The 24,011-nt window shown below is 38.5% G+C and overlaps 2 pseudogenes; one reads left to right on the top strand and one right to left on the bottom strand.

Moving 5' to 3' along the window:
• The first annotated feature begins 12,823 nt into the window (after nt 1-12,823).
• Nucleotides 12,824-14,388, top strand: LOC129555073 (olfactory receptor 4C46-like; annotated as a pseudogene).
• Nucleotides 14,389-19,358: 4,970 nt separating this feature from the next.
• Nucleotides 19,359-20,286, bottom strand: LOC129555072 (olfactory receptor 4C12-like; annotated as a pseudogene).
• Between the last annotated feature and the right edge of the window lie 3,725 nt (nt 20,287-24,011).

Here is a 24,011-nt window from a genome sequence, read left to right on the forward strand (position 1 = left end):
AAAGAAAAACATCAATACAGTATACTAACGCATATATATGGAATTTAGAAAGATGGTAACCTTAACCCTGTATATGAGACCGCAAAAGAGACATAGGCATATAGAACAGTCTTTGGGACTCTGTGGGAGAGGGTGAAGGTGGGATGATTGGGGAGAACGGCATTGTAGCATGTATATTATCATATGTGAAATGAATCACCAGTCCAGATTCGACGCATGATACAGGATGCTTGGGGCTGGTGTACGGGGATGACCTGGAGGGAGGATATGGGGAAGAGGGAGGGGGGAGGGGGGTTCAAGAAAGGGAACACATGTACACCCGGGGCGGATTCGTGTCAATGTATGGCAAAACCAACCAATATATTAATGCAAGGTAATTTGCCTCCAATAAAATAAATTTTTAAAAAATGGGCCAAAGAACTAAACAGACATTTCTCCAAAGAAGACATACAGATGGCTAACAAACACATGAAAAGATGCTCAACATCACTCATTATCAGAGAAATGCAAATCGAAACCACAGTGAGGTACCATTTCACGCCAGTCAGAATGGCTGCTTTCCAAAAGTCTACAAGCAATAAATGCTGGAGAGGGTGTGGAGAAAAGGGAACCCTCTTACACTGTTGGTGGGAATGCAAACTAGTACAGCCACTATGGAGAACAGTGTGGAGATTCCTTAAAAAAAAACTGGAAATAGAACTGCCATACGACCCAGCAATCCCACTCCTGGGCATACACACCGAGGAAACCAGAGTTGAAAGAGATACGTGTACCCCAGTGTTCATCGCAACACTGTTTATAATAGCCAGGACACGGAAGCAACTTAGATGTCCATCTGCAGACGAATGGATAAGAAAGCTTTGGTACATTTACACAATGGAGTATTACTCAGCTATAAAAAAGAACACATTTGAGTCAGTTCCAATGAGGAGGATGAAACTGGAGCTTCCTATACAAAGGGAAGTATGTCAGAAAGAGAAACACCAATACAGTATATTAATGCATGTATGTGTGTGTGTGTGTTGAAATATAGAAATACAGTAACAACGACCCTATATGCAAGACAGCAAAAGAGACACAGATATAAAGAACAGACTTCTGGACTCTGTGGGAGAAGGTGAGCTGGGATGATTTGAGAGAATAGCATTGAAATATGTATATTACCATATGAAAATAGATGACCAGTGCAAGTTCGATGCATGAAGCAGGGCACCCAAAGCCAGTTCTCTGGGACAACCCAGAGGGATGGGGTGGGGAGGGAGATGGTAGGGGGTTCAGCATGGGCGGACATATGTGCATCCATGGCTGATTCATGTTGATGTATGGCAAAAACCACCACAATAATATAAAGTAATTAGCCTCCAATGAAAATAATTAATTCTTTTAAAAAGTCAATAATCAGAATCTGACTGATTTCTCGGACCATAATCTTAACTGCAAAGCAATGATCATAAGAAGGTATACTAATTGCTAGCTACTATTTACTGAGCCAGGAGCTATGCTTGACAGATTGCACATAGTAGTTCATTAACTAAATTCAATAAATTTTTGTTAATACTATGATCGTTTTGATATGTCATAGTTGATAGTAACATGTTCACTATAACATGATAGAGTGCAGCATTTTAAAGCTCCAAAACTAATGGGCCATTGAACTTCTGAAGCAACATAATGAAGATTGCATCATATTCCTAATTTCCTTGTGGACTTCTGAATATTTAGTATTGCTCATGTCGTCATCTTAGGCTAAAAAATATCAGAGAAGGTGGTGACTCAAATAAAAAAAAATCTAAATATCAGACAGGTTCTATAAATTTCTATTTGTTAAATATTTTCATTCATACTCCGTAAATCATTTGCCTGCCATACAATGTATTTTCTATAAGGTAGCACAATTTCTGGCCACAGTGAATATGAATGAACAAATAAAAGCATAAAGTAAAGTAAAATGTCAATAAAATATGGGGAAAGTGCTGAAGTCTAGAGAACTCTTTCCTATCTTACTGAAAATCTAAGAAAACTTCTAGTCAAAAACTTTAGGAGAATCATGTGTTTTTATTTTTTTCTTTAAACTGAGGATGAGGAAGAAATCAGAACTGAGATTATCAGCATTTGAGCAAACAGTTTATCTTGTTTTCCACATCTCAGCAAGATTTAATTATCCTGTATATAAAAGCTATTTACATTTCTCTGGTTGTCAGTTTACTTTTCAGTAACACTTATTATTAAAAACTGTTATTCAGCTTTTACTCTTAACAGTGAAAAACTGGAAATAACATGAATACACATTAACAGGTAAATAGGTAAATCAATTATAGCACGTTCATACTATAGAATATTACCCCACATAAAAGTGAACCAATTACAAACAGTAACATGGATCTCTTTCAAAAATGTTATACTGAATAAAAGAAGCCAGATGAAAAAGATAATACACTGAATTATTACATTTATATACAGTTCTAGAAAGGCAAAGCTAATCTGTAGGTGACAGAAAGTAAATCAGTGATTACTTGGTGCATCAGTGGGTGGTGAATGAACTACAAAGGTTAATAGGCATGTTCTTAAATTGTATAATCGGTGGTACAATGGACGTACTCACTTGTTAAAATTCATCAAACTGTGTACTTGAAATGGGTGCATTTTATTGCATGTGAATTACATATCAATAAAAACTATATAAAAAGAAAATTAAATAAAAATTGCTTTTTAAAAATATCTCATCTATACACAAAATTTCAGGATATTGTCCATTTATTCTTTCTGATTCATTAATCAGTAAATAATTTTGAACCCAAAATATCAGGAAACACTGATAGTTGTTGAAGGTTCACTGGTGAATAAAAACAGATCAGAGCCCTGTGTTCTCAGAGTTTAGTTTAGTTTTGAAAAACTCCCAAAAGAGAACAGAAAATTACAACACCAGCTGATCTCTTGCCTCAAAATAGAACCAGTTCACTAGTACAAAGTATTCTCTAGAGCTCTCATGACTACCAGCTGAAACCAGACACTAGTTTAGGCCACACCATTTCCTCCCCTACCATAGTCGCTTCACTCAATCCCTTCTCATAAACCACTTACATAAAATTTGCATTTTAGGATCTACATTTAGGAAACCCTGAAAGATGTTCTTTTCATTATAGGGGACTGGAATGCAAAAGTAGGAAGTCAAGAAACACCTGGAGTAACAGGCAAATTTGGCCTTGGAGCACGGAATGAAGCAGGGCAAAGGCTAATAGAGTTTTGCCAAGAGAACGTACTGGTCATAGCAGACACCCTCTTCCAACAACGCAAGAGAAGACTCTACACATGGACATCACCAGATGGTCAATGCCGAAATCAGATTGATTATATTCTTTGCAGCCAAAGATGGAGAAGCTGTATACAGTTAGCAAAAACAAGACCAGGAGCTGACTGTGGCTCAGATCATGAACTCCTTATTGACAAATTCAGACTTAAATTGAAGAAAGTAGGGAAAACCACTAGACCATTCAGATATGACCTAAATCAAATCCCTTATGATTATACAGTGGAAGTGAGAAATAGATTTAAGGGACTAGATCTGATAGACAGAGTGCCTGATGAACTCTGGACGGAGGTTCATGACATTGTACAGGAGACAGGGACCAAGACCATCCCCATGGAAAAGAAATGCAGAAAAGCAAAATGGCTGTCTGAAGAGGCCTTACAAATAGCTGTGAAAAGAAGAGAAGCGAAAAGCAAAGGAGAAAAGGAAAGATATAAGCATCTGAATGCAGAGTTCCAAAGAATAGCAAGGAGAGATAAGAAAGCCTTCCTCAGTGATCAATGCAAAGAAATAGAGGAAAACAACAGAATAGGAAAGACAAGAGATCTCTTAAAGAAAGTTAGAGATTCCAAAGGAACATTTCATGCAAAGATGGGCTTGATAAAGGACAGAAATGGTATGGACCTAACAGAAGCAGAAGATATTAAGAAGAGGTGGCGAGAATACACAGAAGAACTGTACAAAAAAGATCTTCATGACCAAGATAGTCACGATAACGTGATCACTGACCTAGAGCCAGACATCTTGGAATGTGAAGTCAAGTGGGCCTTAGAAAGCATCACTACGAACAAATCTAGTGGAGGTGATGGAATTCCAGTTGAGCTATTTCAAATCTTGAAAGATGATGCTGTGAAAGTGCTGCACTCAATATGCCAGCAAATTTGGAAAACTCAGCAGTGGCCACAGGACTGGAAAAGGTCAGTCTTCACTCCAATCCCTAAGAAAGGCAATGCCAAAGAATGCTCAAACTACTGCACAATTGCACTCATCTCACACGCTAGTAAAGTCATGCTCAAAATTCTCCAAGTCAGGCTTCAGCAATATGTGAACCGTGAACTCCCAGATGTTCAAACAGGTTTTAGAAAAGGCAGAGGCACCAGAGATCAAATTGCCAACATCCTCTGGATCATGGAGAAAGCAAGAGAAAAACATCTATTTCTGCTTCATTGACTATGCCAAAGCCTTTGACTGTGTGGACCACAATAAACTGTGGAACATTCTGAAAGAGATGGGAATACCAGACCACCTGACCTGCCTCTTGAGAAACCTGTATGCAGGTCAGGAAGCAACAGTCAGAACTGGACATGGAACAACAGACTGGTTCCAAATAGGAAAAGGAGTACGTCAAGGTTGTATATTGTCACCTTGCTTATTTAACTTATATGCAGAGTATATCATGAGGAACACTGGGCTGAAAGAAACACAAGCTGGAATCAAGATTGCTGGGAGAAATATCAATAACCTCAGATATGCAGATGACACTACCCTTATGGCAGAAAGTGAAGAGGAACTCAAAAGCCTCTTGATGAAAGTGAAAGAGGAGAGTGAAAAGGTTGGCTTGAAGCTCAACATTCAGAAAACAAAGATCATGGCATCTGGTCCTATCACTTCATGGGAAATAGATGGAAAAACAGTGGAAACAGTGTCAGACTTTATTTTTCTGGGCTCCAAAATCACTGCAGATGCTGATTGCAGCCATGAAATTAAAAGATGCTTACTCCTTGGAAGGAAAGTTATGACCAACCTTGATAGTATATTAAAAAGCAGAGACATTACTTTGCCAACCAACGTCCGTCTAGTCAAGGCTATGGTTTTTCCCGTTGTCATGTATGGATGTGAGAGTTGGACTGTGAAGAAAGCTGATCGCCGAAGAATTGATGCTTTTGAACTGTGGTGCTGTAGAAGACTCTTGAGAGTCCCTTGGACTGCAAAGAGATCCAACCAGTCCATTCTAAAGGAGATCAATCCTGGGTGTTCATTGGAAGGACTGATGCTAAAGCTGAAACTCCAATACTTTGGCCACCTCATGCGATGAGTTGACTCACTGGAAAAGACTCTGATGCTGGGAAAGGTTGGGGGCGGGAGGAGAAGGGGATGACAGAGAATGAGATGGCTGGATGGCATCACCGACTCTGTGGACATGAGTTTGAGTGAACTCCAGGAGTTGGTGATGGACAGGGAGGCCTGGCGTGCTGTGATTCATGGGATCGCGGAGAGTCAGACACGACTGAGTGACTGAACTGAACTGAACTGAACTGAACCCATTAATAGCATGGGAGGATAGAGTTCAAGAAATATTTGCAAGTTATAAACAACAAAGAAAAACTTGACAGTAGTTTAGAAACAACTGGATTAATAAAATTTTACATGCCCAGATAGGTGACAATACCTTACAGAGCTACAGTTAAGGTTTCCAGAACACCAATATGCCCTCAATAAGCATCAAATTTACAGTCTGTTTGTACCATAGCTGTGATTCATGGGTCTAGTAATCATGTATCCTGAGGAACTTGCAAAACATTTATCCTATTATCCTGAGGAACTTGCAAAAATTTTATTTCCTGTTCTTGCAATGCTTGGGTGGCCTAGAAGTCTTAATTCTAAAGTAAGAGATTTTTTTTTTTTCCAAGAGACACAACACTGATTCCTTTGAACAGAAAGTTAAAAGTGTTCTCTGTCCATTTTAAGTCTCCCATGATTCTGAATCAACAGGTGAAAAGACCAGTAACTGTGACAGCCGGGTAACTGATCCTGACTACCAGTGGTCATGTACAGATGTGAGAGTTGGACTGTGAAGAAAGCTGAGCGCCGAAGAATTGATGCTTTTGAACTGTGGTTTTGGAGAAGACTCTTGAGAGTCCCTTGGACTGCAAGGAGATCCAATCAGTCCATCCTAAAGGAGACCAGGCCTGGGTGTTCATTGGAAGAACTGATGCTGAGGCTGAAACTTTGGCCACCAAAAAGACCCTGATGCTGGGAAGGACTGGGGGCAGGAGGAGAAGGGGACTACAGAGGATGAGATGGTTGGATAGCATCACCAACTTGATGAACATGGGTTTGGGAGTTGGTGATGGACAGGGGGGCCTGGCATGCTGCCATTCATGGGTCACAAAGAGTCGGACATGACTGAGCCTCTGAACTGAACTGAACTGAGTCAATAGACTGAGTAAAACAGGTTATCCTGCCTCTGTAATGTGGGCAGATCTCATCAAGTGCCTAAATAAAACAAGAAGACTAATAAAGATCGAATTCTCTGTTTGTCTGACTTCCTTTGAGTTGAGACATTGAGATTTTTCTCTGCCTTCAGATTTGAACTGAAATATTAGCTCTTCTTGAGTCTCACCCCGCCAGTATTCATATGAGAATTGTACCATCAGGTCTCCTGGGTCTCTAGCTTGCCAGTTGCCGGTCTTGCGATATGTTAGATTTCATAATCACATGACCCATTTTCTTATACTAAATCATGTGTGTGTGTGTATGCACGCACGTGCACGCACATGAGTGTATTCTACTGCTTCTGTTTCTCTGAAGACCACTAACACAGGACCTTAAGAACATGGCAGATTTTCTTTCTTTAAGGTAGAAAAGCAAATCCAGTTATCAAGATAGCAGTTGATTAAATGTTCCCTGCATGAGAAATCTTCCAAAGCCAATTATTCCAAGCTTTTATCCAGAGCATCTATGCTCAGAGCGGAGCTGTATGTTTTGGTCTGTGGGACTTCTCTTGCTCTCCACTCATTTCACTAGAACCCCAAGTCTAGCCACAGAGGGTGTTGGGGAGAAGTACTGCCTTTGTAATTTGCTCCACCGAGAAATCCTCACAGTCTTGCCTTCTCAACTCCTTTAGTTCTCACAACATAAATGAGTTTTTTCCAAGTGCATTAACCAGCACTGTTTATTTCCTCAAGGGAGAAGTAATTTATTTTAGTAGCCTTTCCCAAAATGGCAATTAAATGTTTCTACCTTTTTTCTACTATCCCTGTGATCAGAGAATGAGAGGGTTAGAATTCATGTATGTGACATGGATAATCTTGAAGCTATAATCATAACCTCAATTCTTTTTTAACAGTGTTCATTGAACATCTAAAAGTACCAGGCCAATTTCACTTACCACTTGGGAACTCAATGTTATTTTGTCTGTGTGTGTAACCGTGTGTGTGTGTGTGTGTGTGAGTTGATAAACTTTTTTCCATAAAGCTTGTCTCTGAAGTGGTATTAAGTAGAATTATTATGATCGTTTCAAAAGGAGATTACTAGTTTATCATAACATAACAATGTTGGGTATAGGTTAAGAATTTGGAGGGAAAGTATTTAAATAAGAATAACCTGAGACCTAACTTGGCCTTGCTCTTTATTAGCTGCTTGGTCTTGGACAGAATTCTTAACTTCTCCATGCTTCTATTTCCTAATGTATAAAATAAGTATGAAAATGATAGTAGTAACCATTTAGTAGATTCGTTGAGGATTAAATACCAACTGTCTGCACACACACTAAACACACTAAGTGTTGTTTTAGCTAATATTATCATTGTTACTATAACTATTACCTGTTTCCTGAAGATGGGAAGCAACAGCAACTCATATACTGCTAATGGAAATGCAACAGCCACTTTGGAAGACAGTTTGCTAATTTCTGCCTTTATCATATCATCTACAATACAATATCCAAACTGTTTTTAAAAATGAAATATGAGGATTAACTTTTGAAATACTCAATACCTGTTTATGAAGGTCAAAATCACATTGTTGAGAGAAATTAAATGTAAAACTCATTGAGATATATCATGGATTAGAACCTCATTATTTTTACCATATCAATGCTAAAAATTTCATGAAATTCCAATCAAAATTTCAACAGAACTTTTGGAGAAGCTGACAAGCTTTTTGCAAAATATGTATAGATATAGAAATTTAAAAGAATCTAGTGAAACAAATCACTTGCAAAAAATGAGTTGAAGTAATTACTTAATATCAAAACTTATATAAAGCTACAGAAATGAAGAGTGTGTTGCACTGGTACAGAATAAACATGCAGACCTGTAAAATACAAGAGAATGTACAGATATAGGACCAAATATATAAATTTTTACAAAGATATCAAAGTAATTCAATAGGAAAAACAAGGACTTTTCAACCAACTATGTTGAAAACAGTTTCAACAAACTATGTTGAATCATTTGGACATCTATAAGAAATAAAATAAACCTCACCATTACTTCACACCATACACAAAATTTAACACATAACGAATGAGAGGTCAATGCGTCAAAGGTAATGAAAATAATAAAAATTCTAATTTGACCTTGGGGTAAACTAACATTTCTTAGGTATGATACAATAAGCCTGAACCATAAGACAAATGAAAAGTTAAAATTTGTCAAAATTTTAAAATTTTGATTCATCAGATGACACCATTCTTAAAAGTGAAAATGCAAGCCACAGATTTGGAGAAAATTTTGCATATATGTCATATATATGTGACTAAGGATCTGTATCTACAATATATAAAGAACAAATACAACTCAGCAATAAAAAAACCCAGAGCTCCTATTTGTAGAATTTATAAAGAGCTTGAAAAGAAACTTCACAAAATAAGATATGTTAATACAAAAGGCCAATAAAAAAGTGAAAAAGTGTTCAACATCATTAATGATCCTGGAGATAATTAAAACTACATTAATTGGTGTCTACATATCTTCATATAAGGTCTAAAAGGAAAGCAAAACTACTAAATAATGGGGATACAGAAACACTGGTCATGTCTTATTTTCTGAGAGATGGGAGGGACAGGGAGGGCTGGCGTGCTGCAGTCCCTGGGCCTCAAAGAGTCAGGCACTACTTGGCGGCTGAATAACAATAGTTGCTTTACAATGTTGTGCTGTTTTTACACCAAAGTGAATCAGCCATACATACACATATATCCCCTCCTTGTTGGATTTCTTCCCTATCTGGGTCATCACAGAGCACTGAGTAGAGCCCCCTCAGCTATATAGTAGGTTTTCATGCTAGTTATGTGGGGCTGGTGGTAAAGAACCTGCCTGTCAGTGTAGGAGATGCAAAACACAGCTTTGATCCTTGGGTTGGGAAGATCCCCTGGAGTAGGAAATGGCAACGCACACCATTATTTGTGCCTGGAAAATTCCATGGACAGAGGAGACTGGCAGGCTGCAGTTTATGATGTTGCAAAGAGTCAGATACAGCTGGGTGCATACACACACATGAATACGCGTGCGCGCGCACACACACACACACCCCAGTAGAGTATATGTCAATCCCAACCTCCCAATTCATCCCGCTCCCCCTGCCCTTGCTTAGCAATTTATTCTTATGTGTCACATATTTCGCCACAGTTTTAACGCTGCCTAGCGTTTCATAATGACCGCTCATGAATCCCAGAGGGAATTGTGATCTGAGTTTCTGACCCAGAAATAGATAAATGTCCGCCATTAATTGTATGCCCTTGCTGATCTACCTTTCAAGCATCCAATAGTGGTTTCCCAGAAAAGTTTTAATATTGATAGGAAAATAGAAGCTCTTTTTGTGATACAAGTCAACGGGAAAACTACATCACACTTCCATATACTGGAGATTTGCCACCTGATATCCACATCACATTCAATTTTCTTAACAGGCCAGATAGAAAAAGGGGATTCCCACATGCTTAGGTTCCAAGTGTAGGAAATAATTTCCCCATTCAAGAATGGGGAATTCTCAAACATGTCTCACCAGAAAACCTGCTTGTAAGACAAAGCCTTTTCCTCAAAAGAGATAATTAATTCCTTGGAGAGAAAACAGCAGCTATGGGACAAGCTCCCTGAACCTTACAGAAACCTCTTTAAATACACGTAGCAAGGAGAAGGCAAAAATCATTTTTGTTGTCATTCACCTCTCTAGGGCAAGCTCATCATGGATAGAGTGCCATTTGACCTCTGCACTCTTGCCTCTTGCCCTGCAGAACCAGAGTTCTTTATTTAAGGTCAATCCTCCATAGCATTTCAAGAGAATCCACTCTAAAGTCAAAACCAGAAAACATATTTTAACAGGATTTATGTGAAGAAATTTTGAAGTTTAAGGATAGATGTAAAGATTTAGTCTTATAAGATCACTTCCTTTTTTAATAATTTTATTGATGTATACTTGACATACAAAAAAATTGAACATGTTCAGTATATACAGTTCTTCATTTGATAGTGAATTACCTGAATAAGATCTCCCTAAGTATGACATCCCAGAAGTTACATATATTTTATACTGAGATTTAACTATTATAAGAAGCAGTCAGTCTGGAAATAAGATTGTTTCTGAAAACCCCAAAACGTCATTAAAACCATCTAAGACAACTTAGGTAAGTTTTTAAATGGTGCTGCTGCTTATTAAATATTGTTACTTACCATGTATTATGCTCATTATTTCTCAGCACTTTTCAGATACAGTAATAAAGTATTTCATCCTTATCCCAATTATCAAAGAGATCGTTTATGGTTATCCTTAATCTAACTTGATGGTTGAAAAATTTGAGACTCATAAAAATCAAGCAAATTGTAGGACCCAGCTCTCTGACACTAGGCACCAAGCTTTTGGCATTAGATATCTCCTTTAATAAGGAAGACTAATCACAAATGAAAACAAAATTAGACTACATTTCACACAAACAAAAGACATTCATGAATATTAAATGACATAAATAATCAGCTGTTAGTTCCAGCAGAAGCATAGAGAACCTTTCCAGGGATCAACTATTACGAATAATATGAGTTTGGGGGGATTCCTTGAGGGTAAAATTAGTAATGATTCTTCCTGAGATCACTGTGTAGTTAAGTCATATTATTACTCAAACTGTCAGTTCTTTCTATCTCCTAGTTGTACATACAACGATAAAATTCATAGAAGTGCTATGTGTATTCCAAACACCATAATGAGTGTGTCATATATGTCACCTCAAATAATTCTTCTAACAGCCTGTGAGGTGGATATCATTCTCAGGTCACAGATAAAGAAACAGAATATAATGTGTTAAAATAATGTACCCAGATTAGGAAAGTGACAATAGAAGGACCAGGAACTAATCTGATTTTTCTAATTCTCAAACAGAAACACTTAACCACTGGGATAATCACTTTAGATACTTTTCAGAAGAGTCTGTGAGCCCATATTTTGTAAGGAGATAAAGGAGGAAATATTTGGGGCTAAGAGAGAGGCCAAGATAAAAGGGCTATTCAATGAAAGCAGTACCACATTTTTCTTAACATTTGAGAGTTCCAATATGTTATTATGTTGTGTGTGTGTGTGAACTGATTAAACTGCTCCATATAAACTTGCCTCTGAAATATTAGAGTAGTATTAATATGATTATAATTATTACAATCATCTCAGAAAAAAGATTACTAGTTCAACATTGTTTATTATAACATAGTGAATCAGAGCATGGGTTAAGAATTTGGAGAGAAAAAAAAATTAACAAGTATAATCTGATCTAACCTTGGTCCTCCCCTTTATTAACGCTTGGTCCTAAACAGAATCCTTAACTTTTTATGCTTTTATTTTCTAATGTATAAAAATAGGTATAGAATGATAGCAGTAACCATCTTTGCACTATGGCTTAAAATATCAAACGTCTGCAAAATCATTTAGCCCACACCAAGTGGTCAGTAGGTTTTAGTTAATATCATCCTTGTTATTACGACTACTAACACTAGTCTCTGAGACTACATTCTCAGCTGCAAAGTGGAAGATATTTTACCAACCACACAGGTTGTTATCATATGAAAAGGGCTATGTACAAAGCAATTGCTACTATACTGGGCACACAGCAATCAATTATTTTGAAGTATGCATTATTAGCTGTTTTAAAGTTACTGGACTTAAGAAGCATGCATTATGACTACTTCTAAGTACCTCTCGTATCCATTCCTTAAATTCCCGTCACCAATGTTCTGTTGCTCCTTATGCAATCATTGTCAGCAGTCTATTAATACAACTTGGGTTCCTGTGTCTGCCTTCCACCCCCTTACTTAACTGCAGGCCATTTCAAAAGATCTTTACTAGAATAACATCCAAGATTCCCCTTCATATTCCTGTTCACCAATTCACCCAAACTCTTAGTTTTCATGATCCCCCTTGCCCAAAGGCTAAAATGAAAATCTTACAGCTTTTCACTTACAGACTTTACATCAAACTTCTACCTCCTTTTCAGGATGTATTGCTGCTATGTGATGCTGCTGTGATGTGCTCTTAGTCATCTGCAATGAGAAAGTGTACACAGCAGGTCTCCTGCCTGTATGTTTACAAAACTTATTCATTTCTATAATCTTAACAAAGACTTCACCTGGGAGGCAATGAGATTATTCATGAAGAACTCACAATCTTTTCAACACAAGCACACACACACAAATCAAAAGAATTCAATACTTGATATAATTTTCTAAAATTATTGTATGTTAGAATGAGAAGTTTGATAAACCCAAGGGTGCGTTAATAAAATATGTTTTCTTTTCAGGTAATGCAATTGCCCATCACATGAAGCACATGGAGAACAGGAGCAACGTGACAGAGTTGGTTCTGCTGGGGCTCACCCAGAACCCAAAGGTGCAGAAAATCGTATTTGCTGTTTTTTTGGTCATCTATATCATCACTGTGTCAGACTTTGTTTTTTTGGGCTCCAAAATCACTGCAGATGCTGATTGCAGCCATGAAATTAAAAGACGCTTGCTCCTTGGAAGGAAAGTTATGACCAACCTTGATAGTATATTAAAAAGCAGAGACATTACTTTGCCAACCAAGGTCCGTCTAGTCAAGGCAATGGTTTTTCCCGTGGTCATGTATGGTTGTGAGAGTTGGACTGTGAAGAAGGCTGATCGCCGAAGAATCGATGCTTTTGAACTGTGGTGTTGGAGAAGACTCTTGAGAGTCCCTTATACTGCAAGGAGATCCAACCAGTCCATTCTAAAGGAGATCAATCCGGATGTTCATTGGAGGGACTGATGCTAAAGCTGAAACTGCAATACTTTGGCCACCTCATGCGACGAGTTGACTCACTGGAAAAGACTCTGATGCTGGGAAAGGTTGGGGGCGGGAGGAGAAGGGGACGACGGAGAATGAGATGGCTGGATGGCATCACCGACTCTGTGGACATGAGTTTGAGTGTACTCCGGGAGTTGGTGATGGACAGGGAGGCCTGGCGTGCTGTGATTCATGGGGTCGCGGAGAGTCGGACACGACTGAGCGACTGAACTGAACTGAACTGAACTGAATATCATCACTGTGGTGGGAAGTTTGCTCACCGTGGTCGCTGTCACTGCCGTTCATTACTGGGGTCCCCCATGTACTTTTTCCTGGCTTATCTCTGTTTTATTGATGCCTCTTATTCCTCTGTCAATACTCCCAAACTGGTCGCAGACTCACTCCAGGAAAGGAAAGCTGTCCTATTCAATGGATGCATGGCCCAAATCTTTGGGGAACATTTCTTTGGAGGAGCTGAGGGCATCCTTCTTACTGTGATGGCCTATGACCGCTATGTGGCCATCTGCAAGCCCTTGCACTACACAAGCATCATGAATCAGCGAGTGTGTGGACTGCTAGTGGGAGTGGTGTGGGTGGGAGGCTTTCTTCACGCAACCATACAGATCCTCTTCATCTTCCGCTTACCCTTCTGTGGCCCTAACGTCATAGATCACTTTATGTGTGACCTGAACCCTTTGCTCAATCTTGCCTGCACTGATACCCACACTCTAGGGCTCTTTGTCGCTGCCAATAGTGGCTTCATCTGCCTCTTAAACTTCCTCCTTTTGATGGTCTCCTATGTGGTCATCTTGCGTTCACTAAGGACCCACAGCTTAGAGGCGAGGCGCAAGGCTCTTTCCACCTGCGTCTCCCACATCACGGTGGTTGTCTTATTCTTTGTGCCTTGTGTATTTGTGTACATGCGACCTGCAGATACTTTATCCATTGATAAAGCAGTTGCTTTATTCTACACTATCATCACTCCCATGTTAAATCCCTTAATCTATACTTTGAGAAATGCCCAGATGAAAAATGCCATTAGGAAATTGTGTAGTAGGAAAGATATTTTAGGTGATAAATAAATGTGCTTGGAACACAAGATTGATTCAATAGAGGCAGTGGTCAAAAGGACATCATGGATGATCTCAGCAAGGAATACTTATGGGATAAAGAAAAAAAATTAACTGCTACAAATCACAGATTCTGCATTGAGTAGATCAGAAATGAGTGCAAGAAAAGAGAGAAAAATGACCCATAACTGCTCTTTCCGTATGCATGAAATTCTACCAGATTTGGGTTTAGCTTTACTAGCTTCAACCAGTTATATGAATTCACAGGTTTTTCTTCTAATAACAAATCAAAGAAATAATGGAATTTATTGCCACCGAGTAATAATCTCTATAATTCATCACAACCTCAGATATGCGGATGATACCACTCAAGTGACAGAAAGCGAAGAGAAGCTAAATAGGCTCTTGATGAGGAAGAGAGTGAAAGAGCCAGCTTAAAACTAAATATTAAAAAACTAAGATGATGACATCCGGCCCCATTACTGCATGGCAAATAGACAGGGAAAAGGTCACTGGAAAAGAGTCTGATGCTAGGAGGGATTGGGGGTGGGAGGAGACGGGGACGACAGAGAATGAGATGGCTGGATGGCATCACCGACTCGATGGACATGAGTTTGAGTGAACTCTGGGAGTTGGTGACGGACAGGGAGGCCTGGCGCTGTGATTCATGGGGTCGCAAAGAGTCGGACACGACTGAGCGACTGAACTGAACTAAACTGAACTGAGTAACAGATTTCGTCTTTGTGGGCTCCAAAATCACTGCAGACAGTGACTGCAGCCATGAAATCATGCTTCTTGGCAGGAAACCGATGACAAACCTTGCCAGTGTGCTGAAAAGCAGAGACATTACTTTGCCAACAAAGGTCCAGATAGTCAAGGCTATGGTCTTCCCAGTGATCACATACCGTTGTGAGACCTGGACCGTAAAGAAGGCAGAACACCAAAAAATTAATGCCTTCAAACTGTGGTGCTGGAGAAGACTCCAGACTCCTCAAAGTCCCTTGGACAGCAGGGATATCAAGCTGGTCAATCTTAAGGGAGATCAACCCTGACTATTCACTGGAAGGACTGATGCTGAAGCTGAAGTTCCAGTATTTTGGTCATCTGGCATAAACAGATGACTCATTGGAAAAGTCCCTGATGCTGGGAAAGATTGAGGGCAGAAGAATAGGGCATCAGAGGATGAGATGGCTGGATGGCATCACTGATGCAATGAACATGAACTTGGGCAAACTCCAGGAGATGATGAGGGACAGGGAGGCCTGGCTTGCTGCAGTCCATGGCATCGCAAAGAGCTGGACACAACTGGGCAACTGAACAATAACAAAGAATCTCTATAATAAACCAAGGAGGTATGCATAAAGATATGTGTGCGTACACACATATTCAATAGCGCCTGACTCATTGTGACCCCATGAACTGTAGGCCCCTCTCTGTCCATGTGATTCCCAGACAAGAATAGTGGAGCGGGGTGCCATTCCTACTCCAGGGGAATCTTCCTGACCTGGGGATTGAAACTGTCTCTTGAATCTCCTGCATTGGCACATGGATTCTTTACCACTGGCACCACCTGGGTAGCAGAAAAAGCAAAGTATCAAAAAGTGTCATAAAGAGGATGCCATCAAAGTAGATGTACTGGAAAGCTAGGAATCAAAATTGACTAATTTCCCAGGTCATGCCCTGAACTTCAATGAACTTCCAGGTAATGATAACAGAATGTTTAGATAATTGTACTACTAACCATTTACTGAGCCAGGACCTGTGCTTAACAGTGTATATATTGGATCATCATCACTAAAAGTCTAATAATTTTTCATTAATAATTGTGCTTGTTTTTATACATCACAATTGATCGTCGCACGGTACCTGCAATATTAACGTATGTAACTATTTAATGCTATAAACACACTGGTCCTGTCTACCTCTGAGGGGTAGATAATGAATATTACACCATTTCCAAATTTCCTTGTAGCCTTCAGCACCATTTAGTATTGCTCACATAACCCATGCTCTGCTGGTAACACACCAGAAAGAGTAATGACTCAAATAAAAGAACATTTTGATGTCTGAAAAGAATTTCTATTTTTGACATATACAGTCACACTCTGTAAAGTACCGTAAAGTACATGCCGACTATATAGCAATAGTTTCCACAAGATAGCACAATATCATATGCAAGATCAACATTGAATGTGCGGGTGAATATATAAAGGAGAATAATTAAATTCACTAAGATGAAGTCCAAAAAGTAGTACTAGAGGCTAGGGAACTCATTTCTACTTTAAGTTGATTCAACTTCAAGGAAAAGTCTCGTTTGACCTCAGAGGGAACTACAATTTGCTTTTATTCCTGTTTAAACTGAGAATGAGAAAGAAATTTAAACTACACTTCTCAGCATATGAGCGAATAGTTTACCTCAATATTCTCCCTGCTCTCAGCAAGATTTTTTATCTTATTAATATGAGCTCTTTAAGCTATATTCTTCAGTTAACCTGTTTACTTTTCAATACCATTTCATTATTAAAAGTTGTTTTTTAAAATGTGTGGCTCTGTCTACATACAAAGCAATTTCAAGACAAATTCACTCCTTTTATTCTTTTTTGTCTTAATTCATTAACTAACAAACATTTTGAGCACACGGTATGTATCAGACGTTGATAGTTGCTGGGGTTGCAATGGTAAAAATAAAAGAGAGAGAGACCTGGATTCTGCCTTCAAAAAGCATAAGATCCATTGAAAAACTCCCAAGAGGGAGTAAAAAATTACAACAAGGTGTTAGAAATTATAAAATAGTGGAAGGACAAAGTACCATGAAATGTGCAGGGAATAGAAATTTGTACAGCCACTATGAAAAACAGTATGGAGGTTCCTTAAAAAAATAACATGATTCAGTGATCCAACTCCTAGGAATATATCCAGAGAAAACCACAATTTGAAGGGATGCATGCACCCCAATGTTCATTACAGCACTATTTACAATAGCCAGGACATAGAAGCAACCTAAACATCCATCAGCAGAGGAATGCATAAAGAGTATGTGGTACACATATACAGTGGTGTATTATAAAAAATGAAATAGTGTCATTCACAGAGATGTGGATGGACCTAGAGACTCTCATGCAGAGGGAAGTAAGTCAGAAAGAGTAAAACATTGAATAATATCACTTACATGTGTAATCTAAAAAATGGTACAGATGAATTTATTTGCAAAACAAAAATAGAGTCACACATATAGAGAACAAACTTATGGTTACCAAGTGGGGAAGGGGGATTGGAAAGAACTGGGAGATTGGGACTGACATATACACTCTACTATGTATAAAACAAATAAATAATAAGAACCCACTGTATAGCGCAGAGAACTCTATTCAGTGGTGACCTAAATGGAAAGGAAATCCAGAAAGGAGGGGATATATGTATATATATGACTGATTCACTTTGCTGTACAGCAAGAAACTAATGCAACATTGTAAAGCAACTATACTCTGATTAAAATTAATTTTAAAAAAGAACTATGAGGATCTGTAGAAATGTGTGTACCAAGTTTAATTTTTAAATATTAATAAAATAAAGCGTTATATAGGTTTCCTCACATATGAAAAAGCTTTTATTTTAAAAATCAGAAGCCAAATTATATGATGTAATTATTATCTAATATGTTGTTGGTACCTTAACATAAAGATACCAGTGTTTTCAATTATTATTTTCATAAATCAAAACTGTTCATAAAAATTATAAATGTGAGTGTAGTTTGGCATACCCGCAACTGTTGGCAGCAGTGATTAGCAACAAAACAAAGCACAAAAACATATGGGAATGACTTTGTGGTGGCAGCAGGGTGGTCTGAGAACATGGGTACATGGGTGCAAAGGCAGAATGAAATAAAACTGATGAAAGAACAGTATCTTAACTGTTTTAAGGATAATTAAAATCATCTTGTGATATAAGTACCAGAACTTCAAGAGAAAACAGTTAAAGCAGCATCGGTAATGACATGCAGTGTGAGTGGAGATCACTGTTAAGGTTGATGAACTAATGGCCATCTCTGGGGCCGTCTGATCATGCTCAATGGGAAACCATGTGAGGTTTCTTTTAATAAATATCACCAGCTTCATTACCTCATTTCTGTCCAGACTGTCTGGGAAAGACACCCTAGAGTTGTGTTTAACGGGTAAACAGTGTGCGGACAAAGAGTCATATCTAAGTTTGTATCTCAGTTCTCCACTAACTTGAAGTTTGGTCAAACATGCCATCCCTTCATCCATGGGCAAAATCTACACTTTCTCCAAAAGACTGAAATCCTGGCCTGGGAAGGAAGCCCACATTCAAAATGAATTCCTTCCTTGGATACTCATTTCTCAGTCAAAGGGCTTTTTTTAGAGAGCTCATTACCCTTTTTATAGTTAGCGTCCTGACATAATTAATGACTGATTGTGAACTGTTTCAGTTCACATCACTCTGTTCTGTTCTCTAACTGCACCCCAACTAACTAAATATGGAAAATACATAATACAATGCTAGTCTTATAAGCATGTCATAAATAGTATTTCTTTTACTATACACACAAGATTTAATGAACAAGAAAATTCACACACACACACACAAAAATCTATACTGAGGCCAGAGTCCAAAGTAAAGGAATATCATTAGGCACTTTTTTTCATAATCAGTAGTAACCAACACATCTCCATGTTACATAATAAGACCAATTCAAAACTCAGATCTGTACTTTTTAGCTTCTGAAGATATTTCCAGATTTCCTGTTAACAGATAAGTATTTATTGGTTAAGAAGCATTAAGTTGTGATAAGGAGAGTGAGAGATGGGAGACAGTAAGTCTGGATTCCAACCCAAGCTTTACTTCTTGTGCTTAAGTGGCTGTCAGCAAGTATTGTTCATCCCCTTGTTAGATCGATATAGTCATCAAGAGGCTTGGACGCGAGTACCTCTCTTACTTCTATCTGTAATGTTTCATGATTCTGCTTAACTATTATCTGAAGTGACTTTCTTTCTCCAGAGTTTCTTCATAGCACGTTTTACCTCGGCATTTCTGAGGGTGTAGATTAAAGGATTTAACATAGGGGCCACCATAGTGTAAAAGACAGCAACAGCTTTATCGATGGGCAGAGTGGTGACTGGGCGGAGATACACAAATATGCAGGGCACAAAGAATAAGACAACCACTGTGATGTGAGAGACACACGTGGAAAGGGCTCTGCGCCTCCCCTCTCGGCTACAGTTCCTTAGGGAGCGCAAGATGACCACATAGGAGATCAACAGGAGGAGGAAGTTTAACAGGCAGATGGACCCACTGTTGGCAGCAACAAAGAGACCAAGGGTGTGAGTGTCCACGCAGACAAGTTTCAACAAAGGGTACAAGTCACACATGAAGTGATCTATGACATTGGGGCCACAGAAGGATCTGTACGGTAAAGAGGATCTGAACGGTTGCGTGGAGAAATCCTCCGGTCCAGGCCACCCCCAGCAGGAGGAGGCACAGCCTGTGGCTCATGATGGCCGTGTAGTGCAGAGGTTTGCAGATGGCCACGTAGCGGTCATAGGCCATCTCTGTGAGCAGGATGATCTCAGTAGCACCAAAAACGTGTTCTGCATAGACTTGAGCCATACACCCATTAAAGGAGATTGTCTTGATCTCCTCAAGGGAGTCCACAATCAACTTAGGAGCTGAAGAAGAAGAGTAAACTGTGTCTATCAAGGAAAGGTGGGTCAGGAAGAAGTACATGGGGGAGTTCAGAGCCTGGCTGGTGGTAACGGTAACCACAATGAGCAGGTTGCCTGAGAGGGTTACCATGTACAAGAGCAAAAACAGCACAGACACTACTGTTTGCATTTGGGGGTTCTGTGTAAGGCCTACTAGAATGAATACGGTCACATTCCTTTCATTCTCCATCTATGTGGTGTGGGTAATAAAAATTCCAGGAAAGAATGCTTTGCCTTAAAAAGAAAAGAAAAAAGAACCATAAAAAAGTGAAATATACTGAAACTCTGCCTTTTAACAGTACTCTGATAATGTCACAGATGAGTCTTGCTTTTCCCAAAACTCTGTGGGAACAGAATCTTAAAAGTTATTTCAGTTGACCTAGTCTTTTTTCATTCTGATCTCAAACTATTTTTATAAGACATAGAGTAACCAGAAGAAAGAAATTCAGTTTCCTTGGCCATAGTGTCTGAAATACTTTAATGAAACATCAATTTATTGGAATAATTCGGACAATAAGTAGCAATTCTGGAGGATAATCTAAAAGTTTATGCACAAAATAACATGAATTAAAAAGTCACAAAATAGTCTATTTTACAAATTATGTAAAAATAGGGGAAAATTTAGTGAATATACTTATTGAATTAGCATTTAAATATTACAGATTTTATATGCATCTTTTAAAAATAAAGTTCAAATTCAAAAATTTCACTTATAAAATTCTATATCCTTTTCTAATCTATGTTAATACACATGTATAGAAGATTGGTAAGAAAAATAATTTAATACAGTGAGGACATTTGCTCCTGAATGTGAGATTATGGTTGATATTTTATTTCCCATGTTTTTGAGTATTTTCCAAATTTCTACAGCTTACATAACTAATTCTATGATTAGAAATTAAATATAATCTTCATGTTTTGTCTTAGAGTTCTAAAGCTGAAACTATGTGCTTTTAAATTGATTGGAATATGCATGAGAAAGCAGACATAGGGAATTGTATTTTGACACATCATGGGACCCCAAGAAATATCTGAATATAATTAAAGTAACTGCTCTAATACCAGTCCATTCTAAAGGAGATCAATCCTGGGTGTTCATTGGAAGGATTGATGCTAAAGCTGAAACTCCAATACTTTGGCCACCTCATGCGACGAGTTGACTCACTGGAAAAGAGTCTGATGCTGGGAAAGGTTGGGGGCGGGAGGAGACGGGGACGACAGAGAATGAGATGGCTGGATGGCATCACCGACTCTGTGGACATGAGTTTGAGTGAACCCCGGGAGTTGGTGATGGACAGGGAGGCCTGGCGTGCTGTGATTCATGGGATCGCAAAAAGTCGGACATGACTGAGTGACTGAACTGAACTGAACTGAAAGCAAAACAAAAGCAGTGAAGAGTAAAATGAGTTCTCCCAGTTACACATGGTCAAGTTGAATAATGAGGTATGTGGAAAGGAAACCTCTTACAGATGATCCCATCAACTCTTCATGGAGAGGCTAGCTTTAGAGTTCCAAGCCCCAGGATAGTGGTCTCCCTTCTGGATAGGTCAGTGCATCAGAGAATCCTTCCAGGGAAGAGAACACCTGAGGAACAAGTTGAATGTACTTCTAATTGCCAGTCCTTCCCTAGAGAAGATGGTTCTCGGGAGAACCAAGAACCTAATAATGCGTTTTTATAATTTCCTGAAGGCCTGTACCAAAGGTCGGAGCTCATGATCAAAATCACATAGAAAACCTCAAATGTGACTCATTCACTTTTATTATTTCACACACTGTTTCAGCTTCTTGCAAACCTTGTAGTAATCAGGACATAAGTTAAAAACAGTTCTATCTTATCACTGTCTTTGAACTGAATTGAATTAACAGACAGACTCAAACACATGATCATTTTCTTCCTCTGTACTAGACTTAGCTGTGCCTATTAACATTCAAATCCTCTACAATACATATTTTTGGAGAAATGAGAAATAAAGTGTTAATCTCACAGAGTAATTCTTTTCTCTCATAAGGGCATTCATACTGCAGTTGATAGACAAGAACTTAAACAGACAAACTTCCTTCCAAGCAGAGAAACCTTTATTACTTGTTTAAATTCCATATTCACACACATTATGAAATATAAACTTTTACTATAAACCTGCTGTTTTCTCTTTCTTAATTGAATGCAGAGATTAATTTTCACCATATGATTCTCATAATAATCATTAAATATTGTTGGCTTTTTGCTGTGTTCACACTATACTAACAGTTTTACATTCACTATTCCATTTACAAGATCTTCACAACAATTCTATGAGGTTGGTAAAGTATTATCTACTTGAAAGATAAGGAAATGTGGTTAGAAGGTAAACAACTTGCCTGAGTCGTGATACAAAAATAAAATAGAACAATCTGTATTAAAAAACCAGGATGTCTGCCTCTAGCTCTTTGGAATTTAGCTTTCCAGTGTAAGTCTAGTTTACTTCGTGGAATCAGCGATGTCAGAGTTTGGACAAAGCCTCCACCTATGACCATACGTAATCCATGGGAGTTATTTGGCTAAACTGTATGATGTACAGTCAGATGTTAATGAGTTCAGGATCTATTTAACAAGTTCAGAATTTTTGTGCCCTAAAATTCTTCCAATACCACGGGATAGTCAGAGTTTGGGGTGGACGTGTACACACTGCTGGATTTAAAATGGATCAACACATGGCACTGTATCGCACATGGAACTCTGCTCAATGTTGCATGGCACCCAGGAGGGGAGGGGAGTCGGGGGAGAAAGCATACATTATATGTATGACTGAGTCACCTGAAGCTATCACAACAGTGTTAATTGGCCACACCCCAATAGAAACAAAAAGTTTAAAAGAAAATTCTTTCAGCACCTTGCATTTTATCAACTCATCTGCTCTTTAAAGATAAGGAAGCTGAGGCCCAGAGAGGAAACATGGCTCATTAGTGGTAAATAAGAATCCAAGTCTTTTAATGCCCAACACAGTGATTTTCTATCCCACCACTCCTTACCTCCCATGAGATGACTTAAGCCCAGTGTATACAAGGGAGAAAGAAAAATCACCTGAAGCGGACCAAGAAAATTAACTTTCGTCTCTTATCTTCAGCAGTATGTGTCTTGACTCTCTAAGAGAAAGGCCTAAGTCTTAAGTCAGGGATGCAAAAGTTCAGTTATATTGCAGGGACCACATCCACTTCAGCAGAAATAAGATCCTGCCCAGTTAGAAGATCCAAGAAAGTTTGAAAATAATCAGAATAAAAAGTGCCTCAGAACTTGAGATTTAATGTGTATTCCAAACCACAGTAAAAAGGGTACGTTTTCCCTTATAAATGCTATAAATTTATACATTCTCAATTTGGAATTCAATATGAGCTGACAAATTCCTTCAAAATACATAATCTAAATGCTGACCTTCCCCTCAGTCCTATGCGGACTTAAAAAATGTCTTCAGAATCCACAGATTGTAATCCTATTCTGGATAAATTATAGATAAATCCATACACAGGAAGGAGAACAAATATTTCTGCTAAAGATCCCAGGGTATCTAAAAGTAATCCCCCATAAAATATCAGAGAATAAATCTTTAATGACTTTCACTGTAAAAATCCCTTGAAAAAAAACAGAACTATAAAAACTCAATAAAAAAAACCCCAGCAATTCAAGTTCACTTACCATGGTCTCCCCTGTAGTTAAGAAGAGTGCCCAAGGTACTTAGAAATACAAAATAACCATTACTTGTAATGTCAAATCATGCATATTTCTGAAGTCCCCACTGCCTGGACAATTCTGTCAAGATGACACAAATTTATTTAAATGGATTCAGCATGCTCCAAAGCCTTGGAAAATCAAGTCAAAAGAAAAGAAAATGCTATGTTGAATTTGAAACCCAAAGTCTTAGGTACTAACAGGAATCTTCT

This window comes from Moschus berezovskii, chromosome 14, assembly GCF_049115385.1.
Source record: "Moschus berezovskii isolate FMDL1 chromosome 14, NW_MosBer_1.0, whole genome shotgun sequence".
Classification (NCBI taxonomy): domain Eukaryota; kingdom Metazoa; phylum Chordata; class Mammalia; order Artiodactyla; family Moschidae; genus Moschus; species Moschus berezovskii.